Source organism: Leptinotarsa decemlineata, unplaced genomic scaffold, assembly GCF_025532065.1.
Source record: "Leptinotarsa decemlineata unplaced genomic scaffold, Ldec_3_MD MMD2_tig00026299_RagTag_RagTag, whole genome shotgun sequence".
Taxonomy (NCBI): Eukaryota; Metazoa; Arthropoda; class Insecta; order Coleoptera; family Chrysomelidae; genus Leptinotarsa; species Leptinotarsa decemlineata.
In genome coordinates this window covers 6,268,210-6,288,566 of record NW_027412676.1, presented here as the reverse complement: position 1 = coordinate 6,288,566, position 20,357 = coordinate 6,268,210, and the positions used below count along the sequence as shown (strand labels likewise).

Here is a 20,357-nt window from a genome sequence, read left to right as displayed (position 1 = left end):
AACTGAATTCAACAAAGCCCCCAGTAAACTTCAAGTGGGAATAATTGAGAAGGTGATGCGAGTGGTTTGAATAAACCCAAGTGTACTGTGAAATGATTTCGAAGGGACCGTAGATCTCAACTACGGGGATTAAACAAAAATATGAAAAGAGACTACAAGAGAGCTTTCAAGGGTGCACTTATCGGGTTTGAAATTACAAATCTAACACCAAACATCTCAAAAAATTCATAAATGGAAGCTGTTGACGAATAGCGTGGTGGATGTCAACCATATAAGTCGCTGGAATTAGATAATTTTCAGTCAGTCAAGTTTGACTCTAGGATATATACCGGAAACGCCAACGAAAACTATCAAAGATACTCTGAGGTCCGCTCAAGACCCCAGAGAGCCTTCAACAATACTTGGGGTATACCAGATTCCTTGTAGCTGCCGGTCAGTCTACATTGAAACCACGAAAAAAAATAGATACCCGTCTCCCTGAACACGAGGGTAATGGGCTTGTTTCATGCTATTGAAAATGATACTGGTTTGCTTATAGATTGCTCGAGTTGGGAGTATATTATACTCTTCAATCCTAGTCGGTGCCAAAATCTCTTTATATTTGCAGAAAAAAGAAAAATTCGGGAAGCAAGAGTTTAAATTGGCCGCGTGTCAGTTGACCAATAAAATTGATCGTGTCTACAGCGGTGTTGCCAAGTGCCAATTATTTTAACAAAAATACGAAGTTATGAAACATTAGAAAGAGTACATCTCATACATTCAAGAGAGATAGCTGATTGGGTGGCAATTTGGCTAATATATAATGTTGAATTTCTTATTTTTGGTGGGTGGTATGAATACATAATTGATTCATTTTATTAGGGTTCAAACCCGAATGAAGATCGTAACAATGACGTATCGAGGTGTTGAAAATAACGGTTTGGTGTTGTAAAAAACCCCAGTGATATTTATTACTACACCAAAGGTTCCAAACAGTGCATCACGAGTACTATACTTTCAGCAGCAAACTTCTAGCAGTGATATCTCTGTTAATATTATTTCTACATAAATGGGAAAAAATCGAAATATTCATGAAAATTGAGAAATAAAACTTTCTTTATTTTAATACCACTTATATTCGTAACTAACGGACATTTTCAAACGTTTTGCATTCGTTTGAAAATGTCCGTATAGGACGAAACTGCAGTAACGTTAGTTACAAAAACAAGTGGTATAAAAACATAGAAAGTTTCATTTCTCAATTTTCATGATAACCTCCTACCAAGTAGTAATGGCTACATCCATCAATTTATCTAAATATTTGTGAGAAAAAAAGCTAAATTTCAACACTCCTGATATTTTTTGTATGTATTCTAGTTTTTGAATAATTTTCAATTTTTTTTTCAGTTTGTAACGTAATTAAAAAAAAATGTTTCCCAAACTACTCTGATTCATAACTTTCGTTTTAAGGGCTATTTTCTAGCTTCTATCATATTTTCAAGTGAATCGGTTTATTTTGAACTAATTCTAAGGAGAAATCTATTATTTACTGGACTATTTTTTCCAATAGTTCCATAATACATCTTTCTCATCTCACTAAGATATGGGTCAAATGATTCGTACCACCTGGTTATATTTTTTGTCTCTGTCAAGTAAGTAAAGCATCTCTCACGAACTACAATAGACTTAAAATAATATCCCAGACTCCAGTTTTCTTAACAAGCTAGTTTCAAAACAATAGACAGACGCTTTGCCTCAACCTGCTTGTCCGTTGACCTTTCTAATTATGGAAATCCAATAAAAATTTTCTTTCCTTCTTAAAAATAAACGAAAAGGCATTGCATACAAACAATATGGAATAAATTCTGGTGAGTGGCGCACTAGTTTTTAAGTTATGGGCTAGTCGTTCATTTCATCTTTACATATGATACTTCTGCTGAACACCCACTGTTTATTGTTATATTTGACATAATTAGGGCTTGTGACGAATTTCAAACGCGTCTTTGAACTACAACAATAACTCTGAACTGCCACCATGACTTTGAATGACAGCCCAATTTGAAACATTGTTTCCTCTCAAACACAATAATAATCAATACAATTTTCATATATACGAGTATTTTCATTTGAAATTATTGAAGTATTTCTCAGTATAATGAATAATTATTGTAGAACTGTATTTATGTATCCATTGACAAATAGTATTTCAAGGCAATTTTTATAATGACGATTATTGTGTCCATTAACTACATCTCTGGAGAATAAAACGAATATTCTGCTATCGAAATCAACTTGTAACAATCAATTCACGTTATTTTTCAATTGAATTATATTGATTATTTCCTTCAAACTGTGAAATGATGAACATTATTGGAGTTTTTTTCCCAACACCAAACCGTTATTTTAACATCTCGACCGTTATTTTAACATCACCAAGTGATAATCTTCGTCTTGAAGATGATCACTTGGTGATCGAAACACGTGTCGGTGTTAAAATAACGGTGTGGCTACAGAGATAAAACTAACAGCCTTAAAGTTAACAACTATACTGTGTTGATCTAAGCAAAGGTGTGCTCCAAAACATTATCGTGCATGGTGCATGTCATCTCCCAGACAAGGCTGCTTGTACAGAGTACTAAGGAACGACCGATTTTCTTAATAATATGAGGCTGGATATAGGATTTTTTTTATGTGGGGTGTATGGACACAAATAAGCAGTTTCTTCGGCCGCATCAGTACTTGACATTTTGAAAATTTTGAATTACCGCATATGTATACATCACAGGTGTAAAAACGTAACTGACCACTCCGACACTGTAACGATGAATTCCACCAGCCGATTGCAGTTAAATCCGATTGGCCAGCGTGAGGAGGCTTGTTTATTTCACTGAATAGATGCAAATGTCTAATATGTTTCACTCTAAATGGTATTAGCTTCATTTGATTTTGTTTTACAACTTAAGGATCTGATTGGTTGTATTATAATCAATAAATTGATGAATGTAGCCGTTACTATGTGGTAGGAGATCATGATGAAAAGAGAAATGAGTTTATTGTTTAAGTTTGAAAATGTCCTTATAGAACGAAACTGCAGTAACGTTAGTTACAAATAAAAGTGGTAAAAAACATAGAAATTTTCATTTCTCTTTTCATGTATTATAATCATTTGGCCAATACCATATACCGTGAAACCTACTGTACGTGGTGATCATGTTTTTTTCACGCATCTATCTTTGTTCAGGTGTCATCATTCTTAAATCATACGTGTCTTTCAGGGTCTATGCATCATTCTCATAATTTCAATTACTGTCCTAGCAAGCTGAATCAATAATAATTCGGCTTTATTGATAATACAAAACAAAAAACAATACAAAGATATATTTGAAAATGAAAATAGTTTACAGGAGATTCTGGTACTCCTTGGCGAAGTCTAGCTCAAAACTACTCTAACTCAACCAACAAGCACCACTCCATAATGCACGCAAACATACAAAAATAAAAGCAATTAACAGTGATGGCACCACGAAATGAGAACCGTGAATAAAATAATAATTTGTGATTATCTTCTAAAGATAGTTGATAAATAATTTAATTTAATTGATCCCTTGTCTAAAAAGCAAAAGTTGACATTACTGACTATCATAGATTTAATTTTTATACTTGTGTTTGAATTTCCTGATATTGAATCTCTTCAATTGCTCAGGCAATGAATTATAGAGTTTTACAGCACCAAAAAGAAATGATCTCTGAAACTGTGCAGTGCGATGTTGTGGCATAGTTAATTTGTTTTTATGTCTAATGTTTCTTGAGTGAATATTTTCACGCAGAATTAGTTTTTGTATTAAAAGAGGAGAATCGGGAAGGTTGATCAATTTATGGACAAAACAACCCAAATGATGAATCATACGGTTTTTCATATTGACCCAGCGGGAGTTTTTAAAGGCTTCAGAAATTGAATCATACTTACGAAGTTGAAAAATTAGGCGGCAACAAGAATTTTGCACTTTTTGTATTCTTTTTTTATCTGAATCATATAAGTATGGCCCATATATGAAGTCACAGTAGTTGAAATAGCTTAGCACCAAACTATCACAGAGCATTCTTTTTATAGGTTGGCTCAAAATGAAACGATTACAATATAACAGTTTGAATGACATACAAGCTTTTTTCATTAAATTTTCAACATGACTAGTAAATCTAAGATCAGTGTCAAGCATGACCCCTAAGTTTTTAGCTATATTGACAGGAGTCAAGATAGTATGACCTAGTTCTAAACGGAAATTGTTTTTTGCAAATTTACGATTCTTCTGCGATCCAAAGTGCATCATCATTGTTTCATTAGGATTAACTTCCAAATCATGTTCACTTGATAGTCCATTGATCAAATCAAGATCAGTGTTGAAGAGATTTTGTGCCTCAGCACACTCATCGATTTTAAAGTGCATGTATAATTGTATGTCATCAGCATACGCCTGTATTTTACATTTCTTGATGGACGAGATAATGTCAGTAGTATAAATGATGAACAATAAAGGTCCCAAAATGGAACCCTGTGGTACTCCTGATAGAATATCAAGAGGTAAGGAGTGATGACCATCAACAACAACTTTTTGAGATCACCAAGTAAATAAGACCAGATGAGAAATAAGGCAGCACTATCAAAACCATAATATTTGAGTTTCATGCAAATCAGCTCATGATTGATGGTATCGAATGCTTTCGAAAAATCTAGTAGTACCAGAGTGCTAATCATTTCCTTATCAAATCCCTCAACAATGTCTTCTATCTTCATTTCAGAAGAGTTTTGTATTTGTGTAAATGTTATTGGAAATTTATATTTCATTTCATGATATAATACTATGTGAATTATGTGCAAAAATATCATCAAAACCATTTAATTACCTGCTTAAATTATTATGTATTATATCTATAATTAACTCTGTCATTTGTTCTAGTGAAATATATTAATACCTATTATATTATTATAATATATTATTATAATTTATCATTAATCCCTGATCATCTCTAGTGAAATATTTTCGTTCAATGAATATTACTCAATATTTTCTAGAACTCAGACGTTCACTTGAATTCACTTCTTTAATGAAACAAAACATCTGATAGGATTTTTCCTTTGAAGATATGATAGTTTATTTGCTACTACTTATTTTTGAAGACAGTCTACTTTATTGCACACCAAATTGGGGATAGCATTGTTTGTAATGTGGCGGTTCTTTCAAAGAATCATTTTTAATCGATTTTAGCCTTGTAGAAATGAAAAGCCAATAAAAAAGATGAAATGGGGAAAAAGCCCGAAAGGTGAACGCACCTAATAGATGGAATAGTTGAACTGAGAAACTTCCAAACCATGATAACAATACTAATTATTCATACTAAAAATACCTTCACACTTATTCCATTGATAAATGCTAACAGACCCCCATCACCCATCGCAAATAATACAACAATGGGTCAATGATCAGTAGAAGCTGAAGCATCCAGTCTCTAAGTACTTACAACTGTTATGGATTGTGTTAGTCTGAGGTATTGGCATCGAACCGCTCTCTTTGAGGTATTTAATAGGGTATAAGTAGTTGGTTTGTGTTATCTACCTGTTAATAAATCCTCATTGGCGTAGATGTCGATTTTGAATGGTCTGAAAAAGTTAACTTTTTAATATTATTTGACATAAGTGTGGATATCCAGAAACACTATTCCATAGAAAGAAACTGAAGTTTGTCTAATGCAGGTGAGAATGTGATCTGAAAAGAAATTAAGACATATCTACCTAGAGTTAAATATGGAAATGTGTGAAATACTTTTTAATAACCTAATAATTCAAAAGAAGCAGGATAATTTTGCCTTAGGTGGATTCTTCACATCTGAGTATGCTTCAATTCTCTTCAACTTAGTAGACTAGGTTAGATTTGAAAATTGATAGCCCCAAGTCTGTAGAAAATGTTTATTCTATGGCAATCCATCATAAGACAACGCAATCAAAAACTTTTGAATTTGTCACGTTTATTACACTACACTACCCTTTTTCTATACAGGGTGAATCTCCAGGAACTGCATCGATCGATTATAAGAAAACTATAATAAGAAAGAATCTGAAAATTTGGCAGTATATACTCAAGTCGATGGAGCAATTTGGCACTTAGGGGCAACTTTGTATAAGGAAACCTATTCCAAAAATTATTAGTTTTTGAAAAGTTTGCGATTTAATATTTTTTTATTGACAGAATACTCACTGTACGGTTTCTAAATTATGTCAGTTGGTCATGACGGCGCGGCGTTAGAAAACAATCAGTTGACAGGATTATGTCACTATTTGTCGTTTGTAAATTGTCAATAATAAATCATGCCGCGACGAATAAATTATACAAATGAAGATTATTCGAATTTATTTATTATTTACGGAGAACGTGATAAAGTTACTTCAAGGACATGTGATACATTTACGACCCGATTTCTAGAAAAAAGAAACCAAATAATGTCGAGAAAATCATGATAATGCATTTAAAACATCAAATGCATAAAATATAATAATTCTACTATTCATTAGGTAAATTTAATTTTTTTGTTGGGTATGCTAACAACAGAGTACGTAATAACCGAAAATTGGAAAATAAAACTATTGAATCACATGTATTTTACACATTTCTACCTACAAGTCTTCTGCTTATTGAGTGTAATAATTTGTACACTTGGCGTAAAAAATAATGTATCGACGTCAACAGCATGGTACTCGATAACTAACAGTCAAAAATGTTTATGAAGAATAATTAAATTTCATGGTGAATTTTATTAGTTCCGACTTCCATTGTCTAATATGATATGATTTGAAGTCTCTTAAATAACAAATGAAAATTGAAAAGAATAGCTGGAAATAACAATCTTATTAAGCAGAAAAACTCTGAAAGAAAATTAAAACAAAATAAATATCAAGCAAAAAAAATTGGAAATTGAACAATTGAAATGAAATAAAAATGAAAAATTAGGATCGTCTTCGGGTGATGACTGGACTCATTACTCCGAAAGATGACAATTTATAGGTCATTCGAGTGCTTTCACTTATCCCCTTTCCTTCCCTCCTCTCTCTCTGCTTCACCGATTTAGCGGAAGACGACTGTTTGGCGGGAATTGACCGTTTTCCGCTTCATTATAGGTTTCCATATGTTTCGCATCTCTACGCTAGCTTGGCTAAATGCATCGATGTACAATTTTCAATCTTTTTGCATGATTTTTATTTTATTGTAATTTTCAGGATTTTTTTTTGATATAATAATTGTTATTTTCAGTTATTCTTTTGATTTTCATTTTCATTTGTTAATTCAAAGATTTCAAATCATATCATTTGTTTGAAGGTGGTGTATTTCATCAGTTCGGACTTACATTGTCTAATATAATATAAATTGATTTGAAATCACCAAAAAAAAATTAAAAAGATTAACCGAAAATAACAATTTTATTGAACAAAAAACTGAAATTACAAAGAAATAACATACACGCAACAACCAAAAAAAAATATAAAAAATAGAAATATTAATACAAGCTGAAAATTAAAAGAAAATCAACAAAAAATGAAAAATCAAAATTAAAAGATTCCAAACCAAGTTACGTCACGACGTTTCGATTGTTTGTATCCACAGTCGTCAGTTATCACCCGAAGACTATTGTGGATACTAACAATTGAAACGTCGTGACGTAACTTGGTTTGAATTTTTTAAATTTTTTCACATATCTGCTCTTCTGCTCATTAAATGTAATAATTTTTCTCTTGAAATGAAAAACAGTAATGTCTCGTTGTTAATCACAGTGTGCGTAGTAAGTAATAACCGAAACTTCTTGGAAAAGATCATTTAATTCGAAAATAAGAACGCCCATTCTTACCCGCCTCTGTGAACTTGCCCGGTATACCAAATTGGCTTTCGGCGTAGATCTCGAAGCAGCTTTTGTCGGAACAGGAGGATGCTTTCACGGCTTGTTATAACTTTGTACAGATTTCCAAATGGGATCTTAAATATCTGCCGACGTTTTATGGAAACTCACACCATACCTGCCGACCTGGGCTATCAACACCCGAATATTTACTGTGTTAGGGGAAATCGGGGTAATATGAGTCAAATCAATACGTTTATTGTTTAGTTGTTTCTGCATTTTTTTTGTTTATATGTAAATGTATTCAATCTTATGAAATAAACATTATTATTATTATTATTAGTTTTGTTTAAATATGGTGTTTTGTAAATGGTGAAGTTTGTGGATATCTGCACCAGGCTCTTCAGGGGCGGGATAGTATTACATACATAATGTATGGGTTTTTGGCATAACGAGGTCCGGCTATTAAATAACGAGACTGCTTACGAAAAAAAGTTTTATTATAAAAATTATTCTACATTCGAATGCTCCCCTTCAATATACTCCTCTCCCCACGCCACAAACCGTTCCATACGTTTTTTCCTTTGATCGTAGCAGTGCTGAAAGTCTTCTTTGCTAAAGGACTTTAGGAGCTCTGCCGTTTTTTACTTTACCGCTCCCATCGACTCAAATCGGGTCCCTTTCAAAGCAGATTTTATCTTCGGAAACCAAAAAAAGTCACACGGTGCCATATCTGGCGGGTAGAACGCGTGTTCGAGCACTAGAGTGCGTTTATCGGTCAAATACCGCTTTACAGATAGAGCGTTATGGATAGGTGCGTTGTCTTGGTGCAAAATCCACGAGTTGTTCTTCCACAACTCGGGCCGTTTCTTACGAACTCGTTCTCGCAGTGTTGCCAAAAGTGACAAATAGTAAGTCTGGTTTGACAGTCTGACCCTCTGGAGCCCATTCAGTTATCACGATACCGTTATTGTCAAAAAAAAAAAACGATCAACAGTTTCTTGAATTTTGATTTGGACATCCTTGCTTTTTTGATTCTCGGCGCTTCAGGTATCTTCCAATGCATCGATTGCCGCTTTGTTTCAACATCGTATTTAAAAATCCACGTTTCTCGCAAGTCATAATGTTTTTTATCAGTCCGGGATCTTCTTCTATCCTTTCAAGGAAATCTGTGCAGATCTGTTGACGAAAGAGTTTTTGGTCAGAAGTCAGGTTTTTTGGCACCAACTTCGTACAGACTTTTGTCAAGTGTAATTCCCCATGTGGAATTTTTCTAACCGTTTTTTTATCGGCGTTTCTTTATCGGTAATCATCCGGATGCTCATTCGACGTTCTGCACGCACAATTTGGCTGATTTTGGTCACTGTTTCCGAAGTTGACTTGGACACTGATCATCTTCAGTGCTCTCTTATTCCCCACTGAAGCGCTTACACTACTCAAAAGCACACGCACGAGATAGAGAATTGTCTCCATAGACCTCTCGCAACAGTTCATAGCACTCAAAAGTAGTTTTTTTTTTAATTCAACGGGAAATTTGACATCGATGCGTTGCTCCTGTTTTCGGCATGAGAAAAAAACACGCCCGTTTTAGATCGCTACTGCACAAATACTATAATAGTGGCGAAAACGTGTTTTACTAAGAGAATAGAGAAGATTATCTGATACCCAACGCACTACTCGTTTTTTCCCCACCCCTCCAGGGCGCCCTCCAGGCGCGCAGCCTCGTTATTTAATAGCCGGACCTCGTACATGGCTTTCTTGAATTCTTAATATAGATTAGTGCATCTCGAATTGTTAAAATGTTAATACGAGTATTTACAGGTTCAAAATTGTTCTTTATTCTAATGGGTTACTGGGCTCCTTCACTTATTTTCTGGTTCCTTGTTGATATTGCGTGGGGCTTATCCTTCTTTCTTCTGCAGATTGGTCTGATTACAATAGCTGGGGTAAAGTTTCGGGTAGGCTTGAAGTTAATGTGGCCTTGGGTGGACTTCACGTTCAGTTTCGGGTTGTGGGGATATCTACTATTTGATCGCTAGCAGGAACTCATCAGAAATGTCGAGGAAACGATCCGGAACATTCTTCAAAGCTGTCAGGGAAACAAGAACTTCTTTTTTAACAATTCCTCTGACGGTCGCACATGAACAGCGTTTCATTTGCAGCGGGGTTGGTGCTGTTGATAGTCACGTATCGTCCTCGTGGTTTCTGAAATCCTATGTTAATTGGGAAGAGTTCAACGGTGTAACTCTTCGTTAAAAGAGTGTTTATTGATGGTTATGGATATTGCGAAGGATTCTTCTCTCGGTTTTTACTGTATGGTGGGATTGTCTCGGAGAGATCCTGTAGTAGACATGGCTTTATGGGCCAAGATCGGTCTTATAAACATTGTATATGTGGAGTAGATACTAATATCGGGTTAATCAGGGCTGTTTTGGTAAACTTTTGGAGATGGTAGATTCTGTCTTATCTTACAAGAATCAGAATCCCTTTTTAATGAGGTATATCACACTTGACTCCTACTCCTTTTAAAAAAATGACTTGACAGATCTGTAAAGAACGTAATGCGTTTGCAATATTTTTTCATGAGTTATAATTTGTCCCCCTTACACAATCAACGTCTCTTTGGATTATCAGCTGGCAGTTCGTTTTCGATTACATACCTAGTATACAAGGAACTGTTCCAGACTGGAACAACCATATCAATACCTATGATAGACTGTATATATTATCAATTTCATTTCATATATTTTCATTAGGAGCTCAAATTTCTAACTGTCGTTGCAGGTGCATAATTATCGAATCGTAATAGGTACATGACAGTGAAGACAAGACAATTTTGAAAGAGAATGTAATATAAGTGAATAGAACTGGCCGATACTTGATGGAAATCCATATTAAAACTAATTAATACAGTTTATTATATGATATACAGTTAATTCATACAGTTTATTGTATGGCATACAATAAACTGTATTAATTAGTTATAATAATGAGTTGTGGAAACTCTGTTGAAAAGTATTATAGTAACTCTTTGTAAAATATCCATTCTTTGAATATAATCTTGTCAGACTACAATTTTTCACAAATTTCATTATCCTGGCGGAATTTTGTAGGTAGCCATCTACGAACAACTTGTCTTGTTTTGAAGTCTGTCAAAAGCAAGTGATGGACTTTTTCGACTCTATAATTAATGTCTTTTTTTGATCTTTGGTACCGTTGTACTTGATATAGCCATATTATGTATAATTTCTCTGAGGGATACTTCCTTGTTCTCAGTTTTTCGATATTCAAGGAATCCTAAATGGACTGAATATCGCTTTATCATCCTTTGAAATTTGTTATGAACTCATTGAAAACGATAATTTTATTACATAGCTACCACCTACTGATGGTTTTTTTTCCCGAAAGAACCAAAATTTTGTTAACTATTTTGGATATGTTTTTCATCATTCGAAAGTCTCATAGTATTTTCTCGTCAAAACCTTCCTCCTATTTGGCATTCGACTTGAGATTCACTTTTGCGTCATTATTTTTATAGCATGTAAAGCCCTTTGGTTTGTGGATCTTTTCATTAATTTTTGTGTATGTGTTTCTGAAGAATGTGTTCGAATATGTCACAATCTGCATTTTTTGAAAGTGATTTTTGTAAAACTATTTAGCGCAAGTGAATTATTATACGTATTATTATCTATTTCATGGTTCATTTCGCAAGAAAACAATTCATTTCAGAACTCCCATGTTTCCATTGAATATCATCTATGATTTTCGTACTAGTATACTTCTTGATGCTTCATTTTTGATGTCTGAATTTTGTTGATAAACCCATTTTGTCGAACAGAAATATGTGTGTAGAATATCCTAATCAACTACAAATTTTCAAAAGTCATTTGGATATCATGAATGGCTTGGTCCCTCTTTTTTATGACTTCCCCTAGACAAAAATTCTATTTCTATTTTAGCAACATTTGAACATTAAAAATTATGATGAAATATTGGTGATGTGTTGATGAAAAGAAGCTTCGAATTTGTAATCAAAATGACTACGTAATTTATGATGATATACAGGTCCGTATTCAAAAAATATATTGATGATAGATTTCAAAGAACAAAACATCGCATTGAGTCCACCAGATAATGATAAACACGGTGGATTTAGTTGGAAACGACCTATAAATAAATGAAATTAGGGTGACTTTCACCAATTAATAAATAACTCATCATTTCAATCATTCTACGAAACTATTTTTCAAAACGTAGTGAAAATAATCTGAGTTCACGTAACTGCCTCAACCAAAGTTTGTTTTCATTCGATAATGTTTTATCAGTATCAATAACTGCCTTTGTTATCTTCTTTATTCTGAATTTTTCATCGAATTGAATTTTATCCATAGGTTTATACGTCAATTCACTTTTTTCCTCATTTCAGGTTCCTTTTATTGAACAATTTTTTGTTCCACATTTGAACTTAATATTTGGGTAACCACTGAATTATATCAATAATGAAACAATATAAATTCAACTTATCAGATACACAAATACATATTTGAATATAAATATCAAATATATTGGTACAGAAGCATGAAGAAACTTATATACAATACATTGTATATTTTTGACAAATCCTCAAGTTTGTGTTAAGATCAAATGATCACAGTTTGCTGTGCATCTCCTATAGATAAGTCTCTTTGGATCTTGATCACTCTCAATAGTTCCCCTACTTCTCCACAATTACAATAACGTCTTTAATTCATCGATCTCGTGTGCAAATAATAATCTAACCGACTCTTATTTCAGTTTCGATGACATATTCGTGAATTCCTTCATTCCTTGTAAAACGAAAGTAGTTTTGTACTCCGAAAAAATCAATGATAGCCATATAAATATATTCAGTCTTGTATATCTAATTACCAACTGGAATGAATCGATCGATTGGTTCCAAAATTGAATTTGAATATCACTTTGATCTGAAAAAAAAATGTGTTTCGAAAAGTTTTGATAAATAGACTTTTAGCCACTTTCTTTCATACACATTTTCCCAATAGAATTACCAATATTCTTTTTCACATATATAATATCCACCTGGCAACTACTTATATCTTAATAAAGTGATAGTATATTTGAAACGATATGAGCCTACGGCGCAAATCAAACAAATGGTAACGAATATAAGTTATGTAATAATAGTATCGATATTAAAATATGTTCAACTGAAACTCATTTTGTAACAAATAACATTCACATAATGAAGAAATTACAGGAATGATTGAATATAATGTTCTGCACCAATTATTCATTGAAATTGCAATAAGCATCTAGTTAGATAACACATATAGATGAATTCATTACAAATTACATTTTTTGGCAAAGTGGTAATGTGTTTATAGTAGTTATTACTAATTCTAAAGAGGTTATCTTTTTTGCCAATCTCGTCGTATTTTTTTCACTTTCAGTGTTCCCTAAAATAAAATTACTTTAAATTTTTAATAAGAACACCTTGCATATAATGATACTTTTAGAAACGCCTCAGTTTCCTGAATCCAATCGATATTATCCAAGTAGTGGTCAGAATTCTCTAGAAAAATATTTAGATTTCTTTAAATTGAAAAATGTTCAATTACACTTGACAAAGTTGATTTTTTTTAGAACTAGGCCAGGTGACATCAATGCAATTGGTTTTTTATAGAGAATAGTTATGGAATGGCATTATAACAAATAATCTCATGCAGATATCTAGTGATGAATAAGCTTCTTTTTATATCCACCAATGTATTTGCAGAGAAATGAGGAATTCGTTTCCGTAGATGTTCAGTTTCAAAGTGACAATATTTCAAAATAAATACAAAACAATGAGCGAAGTGAAAACCCGTTTGCAGATCTGCCGTTTTACGTCAGTCAAATTAGCTCAAAAAAGAGAATTATTTGGGGAGGGGGTCACTGGCAGTCTAAATTTATGTTCCCGGTGTACCAGAACCGTTGTGTCATCCGCCATCTTGAATTTAAGGGTTGATTTTTGTTTATTGAATAGCTCTTTCATTTTCAATTTTACACGAAATATGGTTATCACAAAAGTTGTTTGAAATTAATTTTGATTCTCATCAATATGAAATTCTGCCCGGCGCTGGGAAACAAAAATGGTTGATAGGTGGCAAAAGAAGTTCCAGCAAAGATAAGGGGCAGTTTGTCAAGGATCCATATTGTCTTCAATCCTCTTTTTATTGTATATCAACGACTTGTTGGAGAAAACGAAGAATCCAATATATTGCTTTGCTTTCGACACCACAGTTGTCTCGACATTCAATTTGGATTCCAGGACATCGGCTGCGTATGCACATCCTCACTGTCAGCAGGAGGTTGCATATCTCAATAAGGATCTAGAGGTGATTTCGAATTGGGGTGAAAGTAACCAGGTTCTATTCAATGCCACAAAAACCAAGGCATCGGTTTTCTCCAAGAAGATGAATGTTTCCGAACCGGATATAATAATGACAGACAATTCCGCTTTCTTCTTCGATAAGTTTGTTGACGGTACACACCTCAGCAACTTTTGATGCTATATGGAGCTCAAATCAGACCTTTTTTGGAGTATTGTTCTCATATATGAAGCTCGATTCCTACACAGTAAAAATAAAAATCTCAAAGTGAAAAACATTATCTCGATTTACAGAAATCTCGCTATCCTATATTCATGAATAAATATTTTTTTAAACTGAGAAACATATTCTCCCAAGTTGAATTTGAATAAATGCTTCTTTTAAGTAAAAAAAAGATTACACCAAGATTGTGCATACATTTCAATAGAAATAATCACATTATCTCAAGAGAAATAAGTATGCATTCTTTAGTCTGAGCAAAATTAATTTCGAAACAAAACTGTTTTGGGTTTTGAAAGAATGATATGTTTACTTGGAACATTATTTAAATGTCTCCATATGAGAAAGTATTTGTTTTCTTTTGAAGATAAGCATTTTTCATTGAAACGCTTCTATTTGTATAAATCAAATAAATTCATTTACTTCATCAAAGATGAACTTAGGCTTTTGTTTATAAACTGTCCCTCTCATTTGTATGGAACGCCGTTTTACTTTTTACTTTCACAAATATTCATACCTAAATTTATTTACCTAACAATTCATTTGTTTGAATTTAATTGATTCATGCATTTGTTGGACACATTAAAAACGATTGTTCACAAAATTTCTTCTATTTTAAATGACACTTGATTTAAAATGTTACATGAATAAAATTGTTATTTGAATAAAAAAGACTAATGAAATAACTTGAAGCTTTTATTGATTCCGAAGAAAAATATTGTTTCAGAGTATTGGAAAATGGAACGCCAATTTACTATATATTATGCTGAAAAATAATCTATATACTTATAGTTCAACTCAGCAATGAACAAACATTTTTATTCAACAGTCAATGGAATGTATTATTCGAGTAAATTCAACAAACGTTTCAATTCGGCATATAATTTTGACCTTTGAATAATATGTTAGTTATTTATATGACTGTTGAATTATAATGAAACTTTAAATTCACTTTCTGAAAGTGAGTTTGGGAATAAAAATTCAATGAATATATTTCAATGACTGTCAAAGTTTTCCCATGAAATATTGTTGGTAATAAAAATAGACTTTCGTTTGTCTGAAAATATAGTAAATTAACTTTCCATACTAAATATTTTTCTATGAATAATAAAGATTGTTATATTTCAATTTTATTGAAAGTGTTGAATATTTCCAACATTCACTTTAATGCATTCAATTTGAAATTTGGTTACAACCTTTGTGCAAAACATTCTCAAGCAAATATCATTTTATTTCATCAATCTTTTTAAAAAGCTAATTTCTGACAAAGAATTAAATTTTTTGATGATTTAAAAAGTTTGTTGTATTTGAAATATATATTTAAAAAGATTGTTGATGATTTTAATTCGGCACTGGTATCGAGCAGATTTATCAAGAACTTCAAGTGTTACATATGGCAACATGCTAGTTCATTTATAGTACGACAAAACGCCGTTCAACTGTGGCGCCAAATAAAAATTATCGACAAACAATTTAATTCATGTATCACTGAAATTCAACAAATAAAATAATTCAATTCTTTTCGAAGGAACATGAATAGAAAGTAAAACGGCGTGCCACGCCGTTTTACTTTCTAGTAGTATTTTATGAAAATGAATTGTTTTGATTGTTGCATTTAGGTGATACATGAATTAAATTGATTGTTGATAATTTTTATTCGTCGCTGCGGTCGAACGGATTATTACCATACTTTAACCAATGCCATACATGAATGCAGTTATGTAGTTCCACAAAAATACGCCCGACGTCAGCGCCGAATAAAAATTATCAACAATCAATTTAATTCATGTATCACTGAAATTCACCAAACAAAATAATCAAGCTCATTTCAAAGGAATATTAATAAAAAGTAAAACGGCGTGGCACGCCGTATCTATTGGTATTTTGGAAAAATGAATTGTTTTGATTGTTGCTTTTAGGTGATACATGAATTAAATTGATTGTTGATAATTTTTATTCGGCGCTGCGGCCGGACGGAATATTGTGTTACTATCACTAGACTATCATGTTGCCAGATTTAAAAATTCAGCTTCTGTAAGGATCCGCTCAACGCTAGCGCAGAATTAAAATTATCAACAATCGTTTTAATTCATGTAACTATAATTATCAACAAAGAATTTTATTCTTATTTCACAGAAATTGTAGTAAATTATTCGATAGTTACAAAAAAAGTATATATGACAAACATTTACTTCCAAAAATTTCAAACAATGAATCTATACTAAAACTGTTCGCAACTTTTCATTAAACAAATTAATTCATGTAACATTTTAAATCAAGTGTCATTTAAAATAGAACGAATTTTGCGAACAATCGTTTTTAATGTGTCAAACAAATGCATGAATCAATTAAATTCAAACAAATAAATTGTTAGTTGAATAAATTGAGGAATGAATATTTGTGACAATAAAAAGTAAAACGGCGTTCCATACATTTGGATGTATTTAGTTACTTGAATCCAAAGTATCTCATCTGTAATATGAACAGTTATAAGTGTTAAGGAAAGAAACTAAATAATACATTACATATTATGATTGGTTTATTTGAAGCAATTGCAAATCATAAATATTATCCTGAAAAAGCATGTGATAAAAAACAAAACGTAATAGAGAACTAAATTTTCTTTGCTAATCTTTGCTTAAATATCATATTCCAACCACACACTTTTGAGAGATCATACAGTTATACAAATAACATAAATGAATATTCAATAAGAAAACATATATAAAAAAGGGACATATTCTTGACAAATTGCAAATTAACAAATAAAATGAAATCGATGCCTATAAACAACATTACAAGAAAATGAATTAATCTATTAGTAATTTTACTTAATGAAGTTTTTAAAACTAGATGCCGTTCTGGTAAATAACACTAAAAAAATCACTATCGTCGATCAAGTTCTGCATTCTGCTTTTGTTTATCCACAATTGCCGGAACATCACTTGGATTCTGAAACGAAAGAAGAAATTAGCAAGTCATCCTTAGCCACTATTTCAAATATATAGAAAGGTAAAAATATGAAAACAGCAGCCACTTAATCAAAAAAAAAATGTTTGTCAATAAAACACTGTTTAAGTTGGTTCATTCCGTTCACGAACCCAATTTTTGTTCGCATGCGAATGACAACCCTCAAAATTTTAAACTTGTCTGAGGTCTTATTATTTAACATACGATTCCTAGTAAGTTGAAAGGTGCCTAAACATTATTTGATCAGAAATAAATAATCAATTCAAAAGACGTACCTCATATCCCTTTGAAGTAGACAGAAGTCTATACAGAAAAATTGCCTTTCAAAATAATAATTTTGGAACCGTTATAGGAATTCAAAGTATCGTGTGAGTATTACTAGAGGATCAATGAAAAATATAAAATGTTTCATTGAAAAAATATAATTCATGATCATACACTTGAAGGAATATGATTCGCTATTTAAATAACAGCATTCACTGTTTTCACGTTTTTGGTAATTCATATTTCATCTCTAGTGAGTTTGGTAATATTTCTATCTATTTCTTACATAACTAAAGGAAATCTATCAAATAATTTAAAGCTGAGTAGGGTATACTCAATTTGTTCCCAATGAATAACATAAACACATTTCTGAAGTGATTACAGAAAGCAAAGACGTTTCAGAATTCAACAATTATTCACATGTTGAAATCAGAAAGTGGCTGTCACATATATAAGCTTTTTATACCTACTAGTGCCTATTTTGGTATATTTTGTATTATAATTTATTGTCGAAACCATAAGTACCTTTATCTTTCAATAAAAAATGAATTCGGTCTAAGAGAAAATCAAATTTTATTTAGAGAAAATGCTCTTATTTCAAACAAGATAAAATGTATGTTCAAAACAAGAGATTGGCATCAACGTGGAGGATTTTTCAGAGCTCGGCAAATGTAATAATGCATGTGTGAAAAATTACGGAGCATTGGTATAATTTTCGCAAAATGAAGGCAGAATTAAGAGTTGCCGTCAAAGTTTACCACTTTCTCTTCGGTACTACGTATACAACGCGGTACTTACTGATATAGCGGAGTTTTATCCAATTATAATACTCACCCATGAAAATATCTTTCAACTGTGGAAGACCCCAGTCTTGTAAAATCTGTTCCATTATGGTAGATACAAAATAATCGAAAAGAAATTGCACTGCCTACAGACACATAAAACACTTCCTCCTCAAAATCGCAACACACCAACATCACTTTCCAACACATACTGGCGCGTACGCGATGCTTACAACGGAATTCCCCGCTCCCCTCTCACTTAACAGGGTCATAGAAAAACCAGAGCACCACAGGTTTTTTCAAACTGAAATGAATCAAATACTTCTTTGAAAGAAACCCTGTTCATTCTATACAAAATTCCTGTTATTTTCAGTTGATCATAATATAGTTTTGTATGTAGATTCACAAAACTCTTGTTATAAACGAATTGAGTTATTTGAAGGGATACACTATTGAATCCAAACAAACACTATGTGTTTGCTCTCCATATGAAACAGTTCATTTTTCCCTTCAAATAGGTGGTGGATTTTGAGATTATATTATATTTTCTTGATTCAAAATAGTTCATCTTCTCAATGATACAATCAAACGAATAATGTCGTTGAAAGGCCAAGAAATTTGATTTTTTTGTTGAAACAAGTGTGATTTTCTGATGAAACATGGCGATGTTGGCATAAAGTAATAGTTTTTCCAATAAAGATAAAAATTTCAAAGCAACCTATGATCTTCTTTTAAAGAAATACTTTTTACAGTGTAAGCATACCCTGAAGCTGCTGGATTCCATCCAGAAAAGAGCCATCCGCCTGATTGGACATCACTTGCAACTTTGTTAGTCTGGAACTTCGAAGAAAAGTTGGGGATTTATCTCTCTTCTATACATACTTTCACGGGAAATATTCAAGTGACTTGGCACATTTGATTCCAACAAGAGCGGTACATATCAGAAATACGCGATGGAGTGTGGCTGCTCATCCTGCTCATCTTTCTGAGGTTCAACTTAGTACACATCAAACTTAACTGTTTGAGAACTCTTCCATTTAGAGAACTGCGTTTATGTGGAATACTCTTTCTTTCGAAGATAATCACTTGGTGATCGAAACACATGTCGAGGTGTCAAAATAACGGTTTGGTGTTGGGAAAAAACTCAAGTAATATTCCTGAGAATGTTTTTCCAAAGGGATTTTATCTCCAGCGATTAAAATCCAATGTGAATCGCTACTTTCACACAAGCACCTCTCTTAGAGCGCCTTAAGTATTTTCCTGTAGTGCTTGTATTTAAAAAATCTGTTTAAAATCTGTTTTTCCGTTAACCAGCTGTCGCACCCTACGAACGACAACCCTCAGAAGTCGAAACTTGTGTGAGCTAAGGATCAACGAGGTCTTACCTTTTAACGTGTGATTCCTAACACGGGTTGGACGGTAGCAAGTGAAGATCGATCGTTCAGACTAGGGCTTGAACCACCGACCAACACGGCAGTCAATTCGAGTGAGTGAACAAAGCACCCACGCCGAACCGCTTGGCTACCGACTGTCCTTAAAAATGTTGGCGCATGACATGAGTTGAATTTTTGTTCAATTTTACTGAATCAATTATCTCATTAGCTCATTTCATTAATTTTGTCAAACTCTTATGGCGCCTTGAATTTCATGTTATTGAATAAACCATTAGAGCATTCCCATGTCAGACAATTGATTTGATAATTTTAGTCGATGATTCGGGATTTACAAGATTTCACTCTCAGAACCACTGATATAGGTTCTGAACAAGATAAGTAATATTTTTATATCTTTTTGCGGTATTTATACCTGCCCATTGTTTGGGTCCGTAACAACAAATGAAGATCTATTCACCATCACGAAACCTATTAGTGTTGATCATGATTCTCGGTTT

At 32.7% G+C, this 20,357-nt stretch overlaps 1 protein-coding gene and 1 long non-coding RNA gene across 2 annotated transcripts in view; one reads left to right on the top strand and one right to left on the bottom strand.

The window, feature by feature from the left end:
- The window catches only part of LOC111502748 (protein Wnt-4), a 218,694-nt gene that overhangs the window by 25,184 nt on the left and 173,153 nt on the right, over positions 1-20,357 (top strand). The gene's annotated exons all lie outside the window — the stretch shown is intronic.
- Positions 16,972-18,900, bottom strand: LOC141484982 (uncharacterized). Its single transcript, XR_012466925.1, has 2 exons — positions 18,519-18,900; positions 16,972-17,402 (listed from the first exon to the last, which is right to left on the bottom strand). It is a non-coding gene; the product is annotated as an uncharacterized lncRNA (long non-coding RNA).